Genomic DNA, 18,945 nt, shown 5'->3' on the forward strand with positions numbered 1-18,945 from the left:
TGCAGAATGAGGAAATAAAATATCGAATTACAGCTTAAGACCTTTTTTGGCCTCTAGTTAGAGGGCTAGTTTTTCCTAAGATACCTGGTAGTTAGTACAGCTAGGTGCCATTCTAGGACTGCACTCAGCCTATGACCCCTATAACCCTAGGTAGCTTCTTATCCACTGCAGTCACTCTTTAACTTTTTTATCCTGGTAAATTCATCTTTGTAAAGAAACCGAAGGATCAGAGGCTTTGGCAGCAGCTATTCCTGTTTAAAAAAGAAAATAAAGGGAAAAGGAAAAAATGTTGCTAATTTTCCATCTTCTGTTTCCCTCTCACAATTTGTATGCTGTAATCTTCTCTTCCTATCTATTATAAGAACGGCTAACATTTATAGTGTTTACTGTCACCCAGCCCTGTGCTAAGTGCTTTACACTGCTTAGCTCATTTAATCTTCACAACAAACCCATACGGTAGGCAATATTTTTATCCCCATTTGAAGCACAGAGAGGCTAAGGGAATTACCTAAATTTACACAGCTCGGTAATGGCAGAGCCAGGACTTGAATCCAAGCAGATAGGCTCTTGAGTTTATGTTCATTTTGCCCCCAGCTTTATTGAGATATGATTGATATATAACATTGAGGGAATTTAAGGTGTACAATGTGATGATTTGATATATTTATACGTTACATAATGATCATGACCATAGTGTTAGCCAACACCTCCATCATGTCATATAACTGCCACTTCTTTTCTTGTGGTGAGAACATTTAAGATCTACTCTCTCAGCAACTTTCAAGTGTACTTAATACAGTATTGTTAACTATAATCACCATGCTGTACATTAGATCCCCAGAACTCATTCATCTTATAACTGGAAGTTTGTACCCTTTGACTAGCATCTCCCCATTTCTGCCACCCCCCCAGTCCATTCTACTTCCTGTTTCTATGAGTTTGGCTTTTTTTAGATTCCACATGTAAGTGATATCATACAGTATTTGTCTTTCTCTGTCTGACTTATTTCACTTAGTATAATACCCTTAAGGTTTATCCAAGTTATTGCAAATGAAGAATTTCCTATTTCTTCTGAGTGGTATTCCATTATATGTATATAAACAACATCTTCTTCATCTATACATTGATGAATACTTAAGTTGTTTCCATATCTTGGCTATTGTGAATAATGCTGCAGTGAATATGGGAGTGCAGATATCTCTTCAAGATCCTGTTTTCATTTTCTTTGGGTATATACACATAGGGAGGATTGCTGGATTGTATGGTAGTTCTATTTTTCGCTTTTTGAGCAACCTCCATACTGTTTTCCATGGTGGCTATACCAGTTTACATTCCCACCAACAGTGCACAAGTGTCCCTTTTCTCTACATCTTCCCCGACACTTATCTCTTGAATTTTGATGGCAGCCATCTAACAGGTATGAGGTGATACCTCACTATGCTTTTTATTTGCATTTCCTTGATGATTAGTGATGTTGAGCACCTTTTCATGTACCTGTTGGCCATTTGTGTATCTTCTTTTTTTTTGTTTTGAATTTTTATTTTACCTATTCAGGTCCTTTGCCCATTTTAAAATCAGATTATTTGGCTTTTGGCCATTGAGCTGTATGAGTTCTTTATATGTATTGGGTATTAACTCCTTATCAGATATATGATTTGCGAATATTTTTCTCCCAGTCCTTAGGTTGCCTTTTCATTTTGTTGGTTGTTTCTTTTGATGTAGTTCCACTTATTAATTTTTGTTGTTGTGCTTTTGAGGTTATATCAAAAAAAATTTTACTAAGACCAATGTCAAGGAGCTTTTTTCCCATGTTTTCTTCTGGGAGTTTTATGGTTTCAGGTCTTATGTTTAAGTTTTTAACTCATTTCAAGTTAATTTATTTATTTTTTTAGATTAAAATTTTTTTATTGAAGTATAGTTGATTTACAATGTTGTGTTAGTTTCAGGTGTACAGCAAAGTGGTTCAGAACTATATATATATATTGTTCCCTGTGCTATACAGTAGGTCCTTGTTGGTTATCTATTTTATATATAGTATTGTGTATATGTTAATTCCAAACTCCTAATTTACCCTCTCTCTCCCCTTTCCCCTTTGGTAACCATAAGTTTGTTTTCCATGTCTGTGGGTCTATTCCTCTTTTGTATATAAGTTCATTGTATCATTTTTTTATATTCCATGTATAAGTGATATATGATATTTGTCTTTGTCTGGCTTACTTCATGTAGTATGATAATCTCTAGGTCCATCCATGTTGCTGCAAATGGCATTATTTCATTCTTTTTTATAGCTGAGTAATATTCCATTGTATATATATAGATACCACATCTTCTTTATCCATCCATCTGTTGATGGATAGGTTGCTTCCATGTCTCGGCTATTATAGATAGTGCTGCAATGAACATTGAGGTGCATGTATCTTTTCAAATTATGGTTTTCTTCAGATACATGCCCAGGAGTGGGAATGCAGGATCATATGGTAGCTCTATTTTTAGTTTTTTAAGGAATGTCCATACTGTTCTTCATAGTGGCTGTACGAATTTACATTCCCACCAACAGTGTAGGAGGGTTCTCTTCTCCATACCCTTTTCGGATTTATTATTTGTAGACTTTTGGATGATGGCCATTCTGACCTGTGTGAGGTGATACCTCACTATAGTTTTGATTGGCATTTCTCTAATAATTAGCAATGTTGAGCATCTTTTCATGTGCCTTTTGGCTATTGGTATGTCTTCTTTGGAGAGATGTCTATTTAAGTCTTCTGCTTATTTTTTGATTGGGTTGTTTGGGGTTTTTTTAATATTGAGCTGTATGAGCTGTTTGTATATTTTGGAGATTACTCCCTTGTCGGTCGTGTTGTTTGCCAATATTTTTTCCCATTCTGTAGGTTGTCTTTTCGTTTTGTTTATGGTTTCCTTTGCTGTGTAAAAGCTTTTAAGTTTAATTAGGTCCCATTTGTTTATTTCTGTTTTTATTTTCATTACTCTAGGAGACGGATCTGAAAAGATATTGCTGTGATTTATGCCTGTGTTCTGCCTATGTTTTCCTCTAAGTGTTTTATAGTATATGGTTTTACATTTAGGTCTTTAATCCATTTTGAGTTTATTTTTGTGTACGGTGTTAGAGAATGCTCTAATTTAATTCTTTTACATGTAGCTGTTTTCCAAGAACCACTTATTGAAGAGACTGTCTTTTCTCCATTTTATATTCTTGCCACTTTTGTCGTGGATTAATTGACCATAGGTGTGTGGGTTTATTTCTGGGCTTTCTATCCTGTTCCATTGATCTATATTTCTGTTTTTGAGCCAGTATAATACTGTTTTGATGACTGTAGCTTTCTAGTATAGTCTGAAGTCAGGGAGCATGACTCCTCCCTCTCTGTTTTTCTTTCTCAAGATGGCTTTGGCTATTCAGGGTCTTTTGTGTTTCCATACAAATTAAAAAATTTTTTGTTCTAGTTCTGTGAAAAATGCCAGTGATAATTTGATAGGGATTGCAATGAATCTACAGATTGCCTTGGGTAGTGTGATTTAACAGTATTGATTCTTCCAATCCAAGACCACGGTATGTCTTTCCATCTGTTTGTGTCCTCTATAATTTCTTTCATCAGCGTCTTATAGTTTTCAAAATACAGGTCTTTCCCCTCCTTAGGTAAGTTTATTCCTAGATATTTTATTCTTTTCAATGTGATGGTAAATGGGACTGTTTCTTTAATTTCTCTTTCTGAATTTTCATTGTTAGTGTATAGAAATGCAACAGATTTCTGTGTGTTAATTTTGTATCCTGCAACTTTACTGAATTCATTGATGAGCTCTAGTAGTTTTTTGGTAGCATCTTTAGGACTTTCTATTTATAGTATCATGTCATCTGCAAACAGTGACAGTTTTACTTCTTCTTTTCCAATTTGTATTCCTTTTATTTCTTTTTCTTCTCTGATTGCTATTGCTAGAACTTCCAAACCTATGTTGAATAAAAGTAAGGAGAGTGGACATCCTTGTCTTATTCCTGATCTTAGAGGAAATGCTTTCAGCTTTTCACTGTTGAGTATGATGTTAACTGTGGTTTTGTCATATATGGCCTTTATTATGTTGATATATGTTCCCTCTATGCCCACCTTCTGGAGAGTTTTTATCATAAATGGGTGATGAATTTTGTCAAAAGCTTTTTCTGCAACTATTGAGATGATCATATGGTTTTTGTTCTCCAATTTCTTAATGTGGTGTATCACACTGATTGATTTGCATATATTGAAGAATCCTTGCATCCCTGGGATAAATCGCACTTGATCATGGTGTATGATCCTTTTAATGTATAGTTGGATTCAATTTGCTAGTATTTTGTTGAGGATTTTTGCATCTATATTCATCAGTGATATTGGCCATAATTTTCTTTTTTTGTGGTATCTGTCTGGTTTTGGTATCAGGGCGATGGTGACCTCATAGAATGAGTTCAGAAGTGTTCCTTACTCTGCAGTTTTTTGGAATAGTTTCAGAAGGATAGGTGTTAACTCTTCTCTAAATGTTTGATAGAATTCACTTGTGAGGCCATCTGGTCCTGGACTTTTGTTTGTTGGAAGTTTTTAAAACACAGTTTCAATTTCAGTACTTGTGATTGGTCTGTTCATATTTTCTATTTCTTCCTGGTTTAGTCTTGGAAGATTGTACCTTTCTAAGAATTTGTCCATTTCTTCCAGGTTGTCCATTTTATTGGCATATAGTTGCTTGTAGTAGTCTCTTATGGTCCTTTGTATTTCTGTGGTGTCAGCTGTAACTTTTCCTTTTTCATTTCTAATTTTGATTTGGGTCCTCTACCTTTTTCTCTTGATGAGTCTGGCTAAAGGTTTATCAATTTTGTTTATCTTTTCAAAGAACCAACTCTTAGTTTCATTGATCTTTTCTATTGTTTTCTTCATCTCTATATCGTTTATTTCTGCTCTGATCTTTATGATTTCTTTCATTCTAGTGACTTTGGGTTTTGTTTGTTGTTCTTTCTCTAGTTGCTCTAGGTGTAAGGTTAGGTTTTTAATTTGAGATTTTTCTTGTTTCCTGAGGCGAGCTTGTATTGCTATAAACTTCCCTGTTAGGACTGCTTTTGCTGCGTCCCATAGGTTTTGGATGGTCATGTTTTTGTTTTCATTTGTCTCTAGGTATTTTTTTATTTCTTTTTTGATCATTTCAAGTTAACTTTTGTGAATGGTGTAAGAGAGGGGTCAAACTTCATTCTTCTGCATGTGGTTATCCAGTTTTCCCAACACCATTTATTGAAGAGACTATCCCTTCCCCATTGAGTATTCTTTGCTCCCATGTCAAATATTAGTTGACCATATATGTAAGGGTTTATTTCTGGTCTCTCAGTTCTGTTCCATTTGTCTATGTGTCTATTTTTATGCCAGTGCCATATTACTTTGATTACTATAACTTTGTAGTATAGTTTGAAAGCAGGTAGTGTGATTCTTCCAACTTTTTATTGTTTCTCAGGATGGCTTTGACTATTTGTGGTCTTTTATGGTTCTATATAAATTTTAGAATTGTTGTTGTTGTTTTATATTTCTACAAAAATACCATTGGGATTTTGACAGGGATTGTACTGAATCTATAGATGGTTTAGATGGTATGGAGTCTATGTTCTTAATGATTAAGCTCTGGTAGTTTTTCGTGATAAATGCCAGAGCTGAAAGGGAACTTAGAAATTAATTACTTCAAACCCCTCATTTTACAGATTCAACTGAAGGATGGTTAAAGTATTGCTGTTTACTATTTATCCTATCCTGGATCAAATTTAGGCGTCCCAACTTTCATCCTGTTTACTTTACATCATCACTGAACTAAAGCAGAGTATAAATGAGACTCCCAACTGTGCTGGTTATCTGCCAGTCATTCCAGATGCACATTCCATCCTGCTTACTACCCCAGGAAGCTGACTTACATAGGCTGATCAATGGACTCCCTTGCTCTGTGGATTCTAGTAGGGTTTGACCAGTTGGGTGGCAATAGCAGAAGATTCAGGGAGGAGGGTGAAGCTTGAGTATTTATTCTAACAAGATGTATAGTTATTTATTGCTGCTTAACAAACTACCCCAAATTTAGTGGTATAAAATTACCATTTTATTAGGCTCACTAATTTTGTGGGTCAGGAATTCAGACAGAGCTTAGTGAGGATGGCATGTCTCTGCTCCACTACGTTTAGGGTCTTATCTGGGACTCAGCTGTTAAGGTGGCCTCACAGATGGGAGCTTATTATCTAAAGACATGTTCACTCACGTGCCTAGCTGCTGATGTTAGTTATTGGCTGGGACTTCAGCTGAATGTATGGCCAAAATACCTCCATATAGCCTCACCACTGCCCTCTCCACCTGGGTGAGTTTGGGCTTCTTCACAGTACAGCATCTTGGTTCCAGTAATGAGTGTCCCCAAGAAAGCAGATAGAAGTGTGTGGCATTTTTATGTTCTAACCTTGGGAGTTGCACAGTGTCACTTCCATCATGCTCTGTTGGTCAAGACAGACACAAAGCTCTGCCCAGACTCAAGGAGAGGGAATATAGATGCCAACACTTTATGGGAGAAATGTTAAGGTCACATTGAAAGAAAGGCATGTGGGGTAAGAGAGATTTTGCAGTCACCCTTGGAAAATATAATGGGTAACAGATTGAGATTTGAGGACTACATCTGTATACACGAGTATGGCTCAACTGGAAAGGCATGCCTAGAAGGGAAGGAAGTATATTATAGAATTTATGAAAATGTAAAAGAAGTAGTATGTTATACAACTGTTATTCAGGGTACCCCCAGGCCTTAAAAAATAAGTAAATAATTGGATCTAGAACAGAGTTCCTAAAATATCCTCAGTTCTTCCTGTGAAAATGAATGTTCTTGACCATACTGTGTGTCTTCTGAAAGCAGTTCTTCCCTCCCTGCTCCTCTCTCTCTCTCTCTCTCTCTCTCTCTCTCTCTCTGGAAGAAGATATTGTGAGGACAGTATGGGTGGGAAGATCTCTTGGGGCAGGAAAGAAATTGCTCAGTGTTTCCCCTTTTACAATGGCAGTAATCTTGCCACAGTATGCAAAGCAGTCTTTAGGAGGGCAGGAAGGTGGGATCTACTTCTTCTGGAGTAATGCTAGAAAGAAATTTAGTGCTGTTTCCATAAAGATTTTCAGAGGGTCTTTGATAAATATGAAAATGCTGAAAACAAGGTTCTACAAATATATATACCTCACTCTAGTCATGGGATTATAGAAGCAAAAAGAGACCTTAGAACCTATTTATGGCCCAGCCCCATTTTCTTGCAGGCATGGAAACTGGAAATGAGAGGTTAAGTGGCACACCTAAGTTCTACACTACTTGGACTTCTGCCATTTGCGACAAATTTGAAATAAGTCCTGACTCAAACCCCCCACTCTTCTCAGAGGTATATATTTTAAATTAAACTTTGTATTTTGAGATAATGGTAAATTCACATGTAGCTATAAGAATAATAGAGATCTCATGTTGTCCAGTTTCTCCCAATGACAATATCTTGCAAAACTATAGTGCAATATCATAAGCAGGATATTAATACTGATACAGTCAAGATACAGAACATTTCCATCACCGCAGGGGCCCCTTATGTTACCCTAAAAATAGCCACACATACTTCTTCCTGCTCCACCCCCTCCTTAGCCCCTGGTAACCACTAATTTGTCCTCCATTTTTATAATTTGTCATTTAAAGAATCTTACATAAGTGAACTCATACAGCATGTAAGCTTTTGGGATCAGCTTTTTCCACTCTGCGTAATTCTCTGGAGATTCATTCAGGTTGTTGTGTATCAGCAATTTGTTCTTTTTATCACTAAGCAGTATTCCAAGGTGTGAATGTACCACTGTTTAACCATTCACTAGTTGAGGAACATCTGGGTTGTTTCCAGTTTCATGCTGTTACAAATAAAGTTATTATAAACATCATATTCAGGTTTTTGTGTGTAAACATAGTCTTCATTTGTTTGGGATAAATGCCCAGGAGTGCAATGATGGGTTGCATGGTAGTTGCATATTTAGTTTTTTAAAGAAACTGCCAAACTATTTTCCAGAGTGACTGTATCATTTTACATCCCCACCAGCAATGTATGTCATCTAGCTTCTCCATATCCCCACCAGCTTTTGGTGTCATAGCTATTTTTCACCTTAGCTGTTTTAATAGGTGTGTAGTGCTATCTCTTTGTGGTTTTAATTGGCATTTCCCTGTAGACTAATAATGTTAGGCATCTTTTCATATGCTTATTAGCCATCTGTTTCTCTTCTTTGGTGAAATGTATCACAAGTATACTTTTAAATGTTTAATATGAGCAAAGTCTATCTACCCACTCTCCCACCCATCCTTAGGGTCTTGTTTGCCAAAGTTCCAGTCCCTATGTTCATGAAAGGAAACCAACTTGCCCACCATTTTCCAGCCCCACTGCCCTCTGTCAGCATCTTTAGCACGTCAAACTCTTCATATTTGACCAGCAAACACAATGACTCTACTACCAGTCTGCTTGTTTCCCCATGTGTCTGGCTCTTCTCAACTTTGAATCTTGTCTTAAAGGCCACTTCTTCAGAAAGGTCTCCCTTGACTTCCTTAAGTTGGTCCTATTGTAACTCTGGTTTCCCTCCCCTTATGTTTAACCGCAGTTTGCAGTTTCACTTATCTGTTTGCTTGTCACCGTCTTCACTTACATCATCTTATATAAACTCCATCAGGCCAGGGACCTTGTGTCTTTTCTCACTTGAAGCCTCAGCATCTGGGCTAAGTGACAAGTATGTAACAAATCCACAGATTTGGTGAATGACTGGGTACATTTCAGTGCCACTTTATCCAGGTTTCAAGTTACTGCAGACTTTTCCTCCTTTAATGTAGTTTCTATCATTTCCCTTTTTTATTTACCTATGATCATCACGATCACCATCCTTAGGATTAAGCTAAGACATACATATTTTACCATGTAAAACACTCAATAGTATGAAGGTCTATTTTAGATTGAGTTGGCATTTGGTCACTAAATGTATTTCATGAATATTTAACACAGAAAAATTTTATTTAGTGTATTAATGTGTGTTATCTGGTGCATGATCCAATTTCATAAAATAAAAATGTTGATGTATGATTGAAGTATATAGGAATATACACTAAAGTAGTGTTGTGGGCTGAATTGCGTCCCCCCAGATTTATATGTTGAAGTCTTAACCCCATTACCTCAGAATGTGGCTGTATTTGGAGAGGTAGATGAAGTCATTAGGGTGGGCCCTAAGCCAATATGACTGGTGTCTTTATAAGAAGAGGAAATTTAGACACAGATACACACAGAGGGAGGACCACATGAAGACCCAGGGATAAGACAACCATTTACAAACCAAAGAGAGACCTCAGAAGAAACCAACCCTGCCAACACCTTGATCTTGGACTTCTATCCTCCAGGACTGTGAGAAAATTAATTTCTGTTATTTAAGCCACTCAGTCTGTGGTATTTTGTTATGGCAGCCCTAGCAAACTGACGCAAATAGTAACAGCAGCAATATGTGATGGTAGAATTGTGGGAATTTACTGTTTGATCCTCTGCATTTTTAAATTTCTGTAAAATTATCTACAAATTTTGTCACTAAAATTATTTTAATCCTACGGCACCCTAAGCTGAGAGATGGAGCTGGTTTGAGATGAAACTAATGATAAAATAATAAATGAAGAAGGAACAAGTTGGATAATTAATCTCCCTCTTGTCACTGAGGAATATGAAAATAAAAATCAAATTCATAGTTGAAGTTGACTGAATCTTGGTCAAAGGAAAGTGTGCTGAATGGTTGGTCCTCTGACCAGACCATGATCACCCAAGCAAGAAGGCCTGCATCCCTTACCTGGAAGTGGAACTTCAGAGTGGCCCATGGCACAGTTCTCCAGGGACTATGCATGGGTCTTCCAAAGCTTTGATCTGAGACTCACAGAACAAACTAACCACATACATTCCTTACTAGTTTCTAGAAACAAATTCCAGACCGGGCTGTCCATACCAAGAGGGACGATGGACATTGGCTCTGGAAGTCAGCCAGGCAGTAGAGTGTGTGGGGCGGATGCATTCAACCTCTCACCTCATTAACAGGGTCATTTTGTTCATACATCTTCTTCTTTCATCCCCTTGAATAAACGTAACTGGCCAAGAGTAGCCAAATATGATCAGATAAAATCTGTTGGACTCAAGGACCTTCATCAACTGGGCCAATTCTCATTTCACAGGGGAGAAAACTAGGACCCCAAAATGCTCAGAATAGTGTTCACAGTGCTCTCACCTGTGTGTCCAGAATATTTATAGCAGTCTACCTCAGTCTGAAGTTAGAGATAAAGATTCCTCGGAGACCTACCAAGCCTAAAATTTCTCATGCTACAAACAGCACTTTGGATTCCCTTGCCAGGCCTTGTCTAATATCTCAAGGGGAAATACATTTAAGGAATGTTCCAAAATTAATTGTTTATCTTATGACATTGGGCTAGAAGTTAAAATCCTATCAGTACTACATCTGGAAAATATAAAGAGATTGATTAAGAGTTGGAGAAAGCTGTACTATATCACTGAAAAGTAACTCAATCTCACCAGTGAATACTGTTCAATAATTACTCTTTTGATAAATTATTTCCTCTCTTCAGTGTGTAGGGATACAGATATTTGTTTTACAGTACTTTGAAACTAATAAAGTAGGGAGCAGATTCATTTGAGATCCAGGTCCAAAGGATTAAATATGTACTTAATTACAATATATTTCTATCATATATACTCTATTAGACCTTAACCAAATGCCTGTGCACTACAAACTTATTTACTTATTTTATTACAGTATAGTTGATTTACAATATTGTGTTTCAGGTGTACAGCAAAGTGATTCAGCTATACATACATACATTCTTTTTCAGATTATTTTCCATTATAGGTTATTATAAGATACTGAATATAGTTCCCCATGCTATATAGTAAATCCTTGTTGTTTATCTACAAACTTTTTAAGAAATAAAATTGGATGGGACAGTCTGTCCTCAAGGAGAGCTCAATTTGGTGAAAGAATCAGACACATGAGATGCTGAGTTGAACAAGAATAACAGAAAATGTTACTCTGCTCTCCCTACTACCTGTTCTGCAGAACATTTGCTTCCTTGTACCTTAGAAGAAATCTAGGGCAGGTCTCCCCAATAACTTTTCTGGTAAATCCCAAATAACAAGGTCCTCTGGTTACTTCTAAAGGAAAAAATGTCTTCTTTCAGTAATTCATTCCCTGTCAAAGCACCAAATTTCATTTTAAGGTAAAGACTCCCCTTCCTGGCAGCTTATCCATCTCCCTCCTGGGGCCCTGCTATTCCTCTCCCACTTGCTAGGCTGCCTCTGGCTCCTGTTAGGCTAGAGCCTAAGGTGGGGGCCAGAGGTTTGCTCAGAGGCAGGGATGGGCTTGGCTGGCACTCAGGTGATCTTGGGTCAGAGCAGGTGTCTGGTTGACAGTATCTCCCATGGGTTGTTTGGAAGCTCCCACTGGGAACTGCAAAGGAACTTCCTGTGACATGGGTGATGCCCTTTCTTCAGGGTGCCTGCTTATATCTCCTCCCTCAAACTCCGGGAATTGGATGGTCCATCTCTCAGTCGGGGTAACCATCCCTTCAGGGAAGTCCTTTTCAATAGAACTTGCAATAGCTCTCAGCTGGCTCTCTCCATCAGGACCCACAGGACCACTGAGCTGTGAAGGGACAGGCTGCTGGCTTCTAGGGCAGCCTGGTTGAACTCTCAGCTCATTACCATTACTTCTTGCCATTAGCATCTTCAGCAGTGTTTTACTCTGTTCCCCAAACTCCAGGGGATATAGATCAAACTCTCTTAGCTCATCAAAGACCTGATCACTAAGCTCGAGGAAGGGGAAAGAACACTTCACGTCTCTTCCATGAGGTGGGGAAGGCCCACTGTACTAATAACCCCTCCGGAGAAATCCTTTGTTTTTCTAGATTCCAATTTCTTGACTCAATTCTTAATTCTCACTTCTATGGCCTGGATATAGCCAGGGGATACAATTTGTTTCCAACCAACTCCTTTGGAAGTTCTGCATAGGCAAATACAACACCTGGTAACACTTTGGATTGTGGGGTTGGTTGCTTTTTGGCTCTCAGCAAAAAATAAGAGTTCCATCTTGTCATATTAGCAAATATGTCATTAATGTGAGATAAGTGAATGCTAGAATAGAAACACACAAAAGCCTTTGTAGTAAATAATATTAGTCTACACTAGAGAAGGGGAGGTGTTAGTAAGTTTCTCATAAAGCTGAGGAACTCTCCTAAGCTGAGTTCCAAGAGATAAGAATCCAGAAAAGAGGGAAGAGGACATTCCAAGTTAGGTCATTTTCAGCTGCAAGGTCCATTGGATTCCTTGGGGCTGTTTGCTACAATAGCTAACATGACTCTAATACTCTGCATTTTTACCAAACAGAACAGCATTTAACACTATAAAGTGTCCTTTCCCAGAAAAGTTGAACCTGAATCTAGAGTCTCTAGTGTGACCTTTTATTTACAGGAAGTACAAGGATAGAGGAATAAGTTAAGTGACACCAGCACAAGGAAACAGATGAATCCAGACTGGGGAACATTCTGAGGAACTGACTCATTTTCTGCAAAAAGACAACAGGGAAAAGTTGGGAAAAGGGTCAACAGTATATGCAAGAAACACAATAATCAAATGTGAAATGTGGACTCTGTAGCTGATGCCAAAGAATTATTAATAATTTTATTAGGTATCATCCAGTATTGTGGTTAAGTAAGAATACATTCTTTCTAAGAGCTGCATACTTAAGTAGGCAAAGGAGAAATGACACAATGCCTGGTACTTACTTTGAACTATTTCAGCAAAGAAAAAGACAAAAGGGATAGTTAAGCTAAGATGGAAAATCTTGATAATTGTTCAGTTTGGATGATGGGTAAATGTGATTCATTATTCTCTCTAATTTTGTTAATGTTTAATATGTTTTATAATGACATTTTCTTTCAAAGTTCATTTCTTGTGTTCCCATAGTTGGTGGGTTGCTTTTCTCTTGATGCTTTCATTTTGTGGTTCTGCTGTGCTGTAGGATCTCTGAGTTCTTTGCATCTGAATAAGCAGGGGAAAGAGAATAGTGAAATTCACACACTCCTACTAACACTGCATTAGCAAAAAGGTGTCATTTGGCTTCATCTAGATACAAAGTAGTTCCTGAGTGCACAGTCACTTCCAGCCTCTACTCTACACTATGAAAGTGGGTCAAAGCTCTTCAGTGGATGACTCACTGTCTCTGCCACATGCAGATTCCTGGGCTCCAATAACAGGGATTCTGATTTAGCAGGCACGGTGGGCCTCAGCAAGCTGCTTCCTCATCAAGTCCTGCAGGGCGACTCTATGATACAGGGCACTCTGAATATTTTCTATTTACTTTCCCAAGCGACATTCCACACTTGGTCACCCTGTGCCCTGCAGGGCAGCCCACCAAGGACTGCATCAGGAAGCTTCTTTGCCCTGTGGTTCCCAGTGGGGTTCAGGCAAAGGTGAGCATTCAGGAAGGCTGTAAAGAAGGAGGGGATGGAAAGGAGGAGATTGAGGGGAGGTGACTTTGTTCTCAGCTCCCCCTGCAGAATTGCCACCTGGGGTTTTGCTGACCCTTTCTGTCTCCAGGTTCTGATAAGTGTTCCCTCCCATCTCCCCTTCCAGCCTAAGGCCAATATTAGTGCCACACCGGAATATTACTTTATCCATGTGGCTTCTCTGTACCTGTCCACACCCTAATAAATATTGCTTTTTTTCAATTCACCTCAAATTCCCACCTATTTCTGCTGGGATCCTGGCTGATACACAGGGGACCATGGAGAACATTGAGAAACACCAGGTCAAGGCAGGATATGCCACAGCCCCTAGGAAACCTGAATGACACATTTGAACTACAAGATGTCTAATGTAGCTAGAGCAAATGTAAGGAGTGAGAGCTGAGAATGTTGAAGTGGGTGGTATCCACGCCACTGAAGGACCATCCCCCCACGCTAGACCATTCTGACAGCAGCAGGAAGATTATTCAAGGAGGCTTTGCAGTAACCAAGGTGAGAAATAAGAGTTTCAACTAAAAAGCAGTAAATAGTGAGACCAGAGAAGGAGAAAATCAAGGTCCTATTGTTGGAATCTACCTACAATGTTACTAGAGCTGCACTTGTGGACCAATGAATCCCCAAGCACAGAAAAAATTGCCTCTGGAGAGAAAAACAGAGGGGTTAGGTAAAGGAGGATCCTAGTTTTAGGGAAAGTACCAGTTGAAGAGCATTACTGGGACCATAATGTCCCTTATGCCATGAATCTAACCTCTCCATTAACCTCTACATTTATCACCAAAATGTTATGCTTCAATTTTGGAGGTTCTTTTCCTCCCTAAGAAGAAGATTGCCCATCATAGGATCATTTGTTATAGCAAAGAAAATGGAATTTTTTTTGTACAGTCAGTTTTGCCAGGCTACATTTGTTATGGGAAGTGAGAAATATCTGAAACTGGAAAGACTAAAAACTGTAATGAGAAATATTATTTGAAAAACAGTATTAATGATTTAATGTTGCAGAGGCCCAATGCTATAGAGACTTCTTCTAAAGTGTTCCTGAAGACATCTAATATACATGCCAAATTGGAAAGAATTCAAGACAGAAATTTTATTTCCTCACTTTCTCTCATTCTCTGCCCAGGAACTAACACTATTACCTTAAAGTAAAAACCTTGTATTGTTACATATTTGCATAATTATTTTCAACCAGTTGCTTCGGGATATTTTTTTGCTCTTTCTTACTTCTTTCTGCCTAGAGTATCTTACGATTTTTTTAAAATAGAATTTAAGGAGCTGGTATGTGAATTTTAGGTAACATTTTACCATCAGGTTTGGCCCTAATCATAGGGCATTAGAGAATATTCAATTTCCTTCTTTCATGATAGGGGAAGCACAAGCCTACTTGCTTACTTCCCTTTGTGTTGTAAGTATCATGAGTTCAATAAGATTTTCTAAGTTTCTATGATTCCAAACACTAAAGAAAGTCTCGTCTACTACTCCCTTCTAAGTTATTTCAGTACCAAACTGGGGAGAGGAGTCATGGTACCAACATCATCTTTCATTGGAATAATGCTTTGTATATTTATTTCAAAATGTACTACATTTCTCACTTGAAAGTATCTTTTAAACCTTCAATTTGGCCAGGGTATGTAGCCAAATGGATATATGCTTTTAAAATTCAGGCCATGTCTCAAGTTGGAACTTAATTAGGATTAGAGAAAAAATTCAAACCATGTACTGGATTCAACCACTGGAAATGTCAGTCAGTACCTGCCTACTTACAGCCCATGATGAATGGGCAGCTTTAGGTGATCATGCTTGGTATCACATGGCCAACTAAGTAGACAAAGGTGGACACACAATGCAAGGGCCACCAATCCAAGGCCCAAGGTGATACAGCTCACCTTTTCATGCCAGGCCATGTGATAGGTCAGGTTCTCTCTCAGGAATTTGAACTGGGATTTACTACCAAGGGAAGGGGATGAACAGCAGTGGTAGCAGCTGAAAGACCACGAGGTAGAGTTTACTGTTATCTATTTTACAAACCTGAGATAACTATAGCAGCCAGAAGAGCCAAAGCAAGATACCATTCTTTGGGAGATTGGAATTGACATGTACACACCACTATATATAAAATAGATAACTAATAAGAACCTACTGTATAGCACAGGGAATTCTACTCAATACTCTCTAATGACCTATATGGGAAAAGAATCTAAAAAAGAGTGGATATATATACATGTATAACTGATTCACTTTGCTGTACAGCAGAAACTAACACAACATTGTAAATCAACTATATCCCAATAAAAATTTTTTTAAAAAGATAACATTCTTTTGTAATATTTCGGTCCTTTACTGTGTATAAAGGTTTGTTTAACGGTCTAATAAGTGATCTATTCTGGAGAATGTTCCATGAGTTCTTGAGAAGAATATGTATTGTGATGTTTTAGGTGCAGTGTTCTGTACTTGTTAAGTCTTGTTGGTTTATAGTATTGTTCTACTATGCCCTTGCTGGCATTCTACCTAATTGTTTTATCCATTATATAAAGTAGGATATTGAAGTTTCCAACTACTATTGTTGAATTTTCTATTTCTCCCTTCAATTCTGTCAGATTTTGCTTCATGTATTTTAGGGTTCTGTTGTTAGGTATAATTGACCTGTATATCATCCCAAAATGTCCTTCGTTTGCCTTAGTAACATTGTTGTCCTAAAGTCTATTTTGTATGATATATAGTCACATCAGCTGTCTCTTGGTTGATGTGTGAATGGTATGGTTTTCTCTATCTTTTTATTTTCTATTTGTACCTTTGAATCTAAAGTATATTTCCTGTAGACAACATAGAGCTGGATATTGTTGTTTTTCATCCAGACAGTCTCTGCTGTTAATTAGATTGTAAGTATAATTACTGATGTGGCTGGAATCACATCAATTATTTTTATTTTCTTTTTCTTTCTGTCTCATGACTATTTTGTTCCTCTGACCCTCTTTTAATACATTTGGTTTTAAGCAAATATTTTCTAGTGTATCATTTAATTCATTAAAACATTTTTAACTATTAAAAAAATGGGCAATATTACCTAAAAAAAAAAAAGGAAAAGGCTTTAGCAGATGGCTTCTGCAAAGTATTCAGCCATTCCCATTCCCCACAAAAAATCACAAACTGAAATTAGCTTGAGTCAGTCACATTACATCACCTTGTCTGACCAACTGTCATCCGAAAGTACCTGGTAATTCAAGGACTTCTTGTATTAAATATTCACCCTACCTATAGAGCACAGGTTTTAAAATATGTGTATAAAACCACATTTAAACATTTAAATGGAAAATAAATGAGAAAATATATAATTACTAATCATGGCTTCTGGTCAACTCAAGAGAATCACTGTTATCAAGGCATTCCCATCATTCCAGGCAAAAGCAAAAAAACCATATTTGAGCTTACTTATGAAAAAACTGTAAATGCTAATAAACTCATACACTCTTCTGTTTGAAGCCTAGATCATGGGCCACTGTACACTTTGAGTTCCCTGGGAAGCAAACTCAGAGATGGAGTTTAACATCCAGGATATTTATTAAGAAGCACCCTTGAGATCTAAAAGTATGGAAGGCAGGGGGAGGAAGCAAGATTGAGAGGAGGAAGAGGTCTAGCTGTGATACAGGCTGAGGACCAGCCTCAGATGATCCCACTGGGAAGCTCTGGAACTAGAATGTTCTTCAGAGATGCCCTGAGTTGGGGCCAGATGGCCAGGCCTGTATATGCCCTCACAGATCAGTCATGGGATGTGAGCCATGCTGGGAAGGGACATCCTTATGCTAGATGGGTCTCTACACCTGAGACAATTGCCGAAGGTCCTGACAGCTAAAAAGCTGTCTCATAAGGTGACCAACTATCCCAGATTTCCCAGGACTATCCAGATTTCAGCACTGAAAAATCCCAGGCAAACCAGAATAGCTGGTCACCCTACTGTCTGCCAACAGCGCTTTGGCAGCTGAGATAACAAATCTTTCATTGAACTGGTGTGTGTCCATCACAACAGCTTTACTATTCCCTAGGATTTTAGGGACCTCGTGCTGGAGTCTAGTATTTGCCAAAGTTCTTAAAAGCTCCCAGTGTTAAAAAGGTAATTGCTGTGTTTCAATGATCATACAAACTGGACTCGCTTAGAAGCAAGGAATGACCATAATATCTTCTCTCCTATCTCCCAAAGATTGGTGGTCACATATATTCATTTTGGATCATTTTGGAAAGGACTCACTGGACCAAGGAGACAATACAATATTGAAGTCTGACACTCCATCAAGCTACTCTGCAGGTACGTTTCCTCATGACAAAGTCTCCTCTGCTGTATATTTCCTGTTCTCTGCTGGGCATGGCCTATCCCTCTAAGACCAGGCAGCCTGATAAATAGCAAATATGCCTGGAAACAATTATTATATGTCAAAATTTAGAAGAAAGCCTGTCTCAATGTCAAAAGAGTACAAACTCTGTAGTTAAAATTTGCTGTATCTCACAGAGTTTGTGATATTTCAGTAACTAGTGATGTTCCTTACCACGCTTAAGTTCACACTATTGACGCTGAGGCTATAATAATGAGCAGATATACAGGTTGATAAAAGAACAAGAAACAAAAACTAAAGGAGCCATTTGATTGGTTGAAATGACATGATAACAGCTTTGGCAACGGAGGTAGGAATTCAGAACAGAACTTGACTCCCCTTCCTACCAAAGCATCCTGGCCTGAACCCTTTGCCTCCGGTTGGTCTCCACCCAGCCCCTCATGCCTGAACCCAAGAAACTATTCTTTTATGCAATGTATCTTCCTTGCCGACTATCTGCAAGAGCCAGATCGGAGAAACTCAAGGAAGCAACACTCATTGACTAGTAAATAGCTAAATGGCATCCAAGGCAGAACTTAAAATAATGTGCCTCCAAGTAAACTAGCAAACCCAGATGCTCAAAGATGGTCAAAAACACTTCATTCATGTGTTGATCCTTAGATTCAAGCTTAATTGGCTACCAATAAATGAAACACTTCTATAGCTATGAGAAGAAATTTTCAACAAATAAATAAATAAACTTTTTGGAAATGAAAATTTACAGGAACTTTATGTTACCAGTCTTGGGAACTGTGTGCAAAAAGTAAACACATTTGCCCTATTTGTCTTCTCAGTCATAAGATGATAGACATCCAAATAATTTCCTGTTGATACACTGTGAGTGTAACTCAAAACCATAGTACATCTGCAAGGATGAATCTACAACTTACATTAGGTTGATGTGGTTTTTTAAATTTTTTTGCCATAGCCCCTCTTTTTCAAACCTGTGGCTCAAACAGCAATGTTAATTCTAGGACATAAATCCTTT

General features: G+C 38.0%; 1 pseudogene across 1 annotated transcript in view; it reads left to right on the forward strand.

Moving 5' to 3' along the window:
• The first annotated feature begins 1,976 nt into the window (after nt 1-1,976).
• Nucleotides 1,977-18,945, forward strand: part of LOC309661810 (solute carrier family 25 member 16 pseudogene) — a 98,184-nt pseudogene continuing 81,215 nt past the window's right edge. Inside the window, exon 1 of the transcript XR_014268389.1 lies at nt 1,977-17,893. The product of XR_014268389.1 is annotated as a solute carrier family 25 member 16 pseudogene (transcript). The remainder of the gene's footprint in view (nt 17,894-18,945) is intronic.

This window comes from Balaenoptera physalus, assembly GCF_965194825.1.
Source record: "Balaenoptera physalus genome assembly, chromosome: 5".
Lineage (NCBI taxonomy): Eukaryota > Metazoa > Chordata > Mammalia > Artiodactyla > Balaenopteridae > Balaenoptera > Balaenoptera physalus.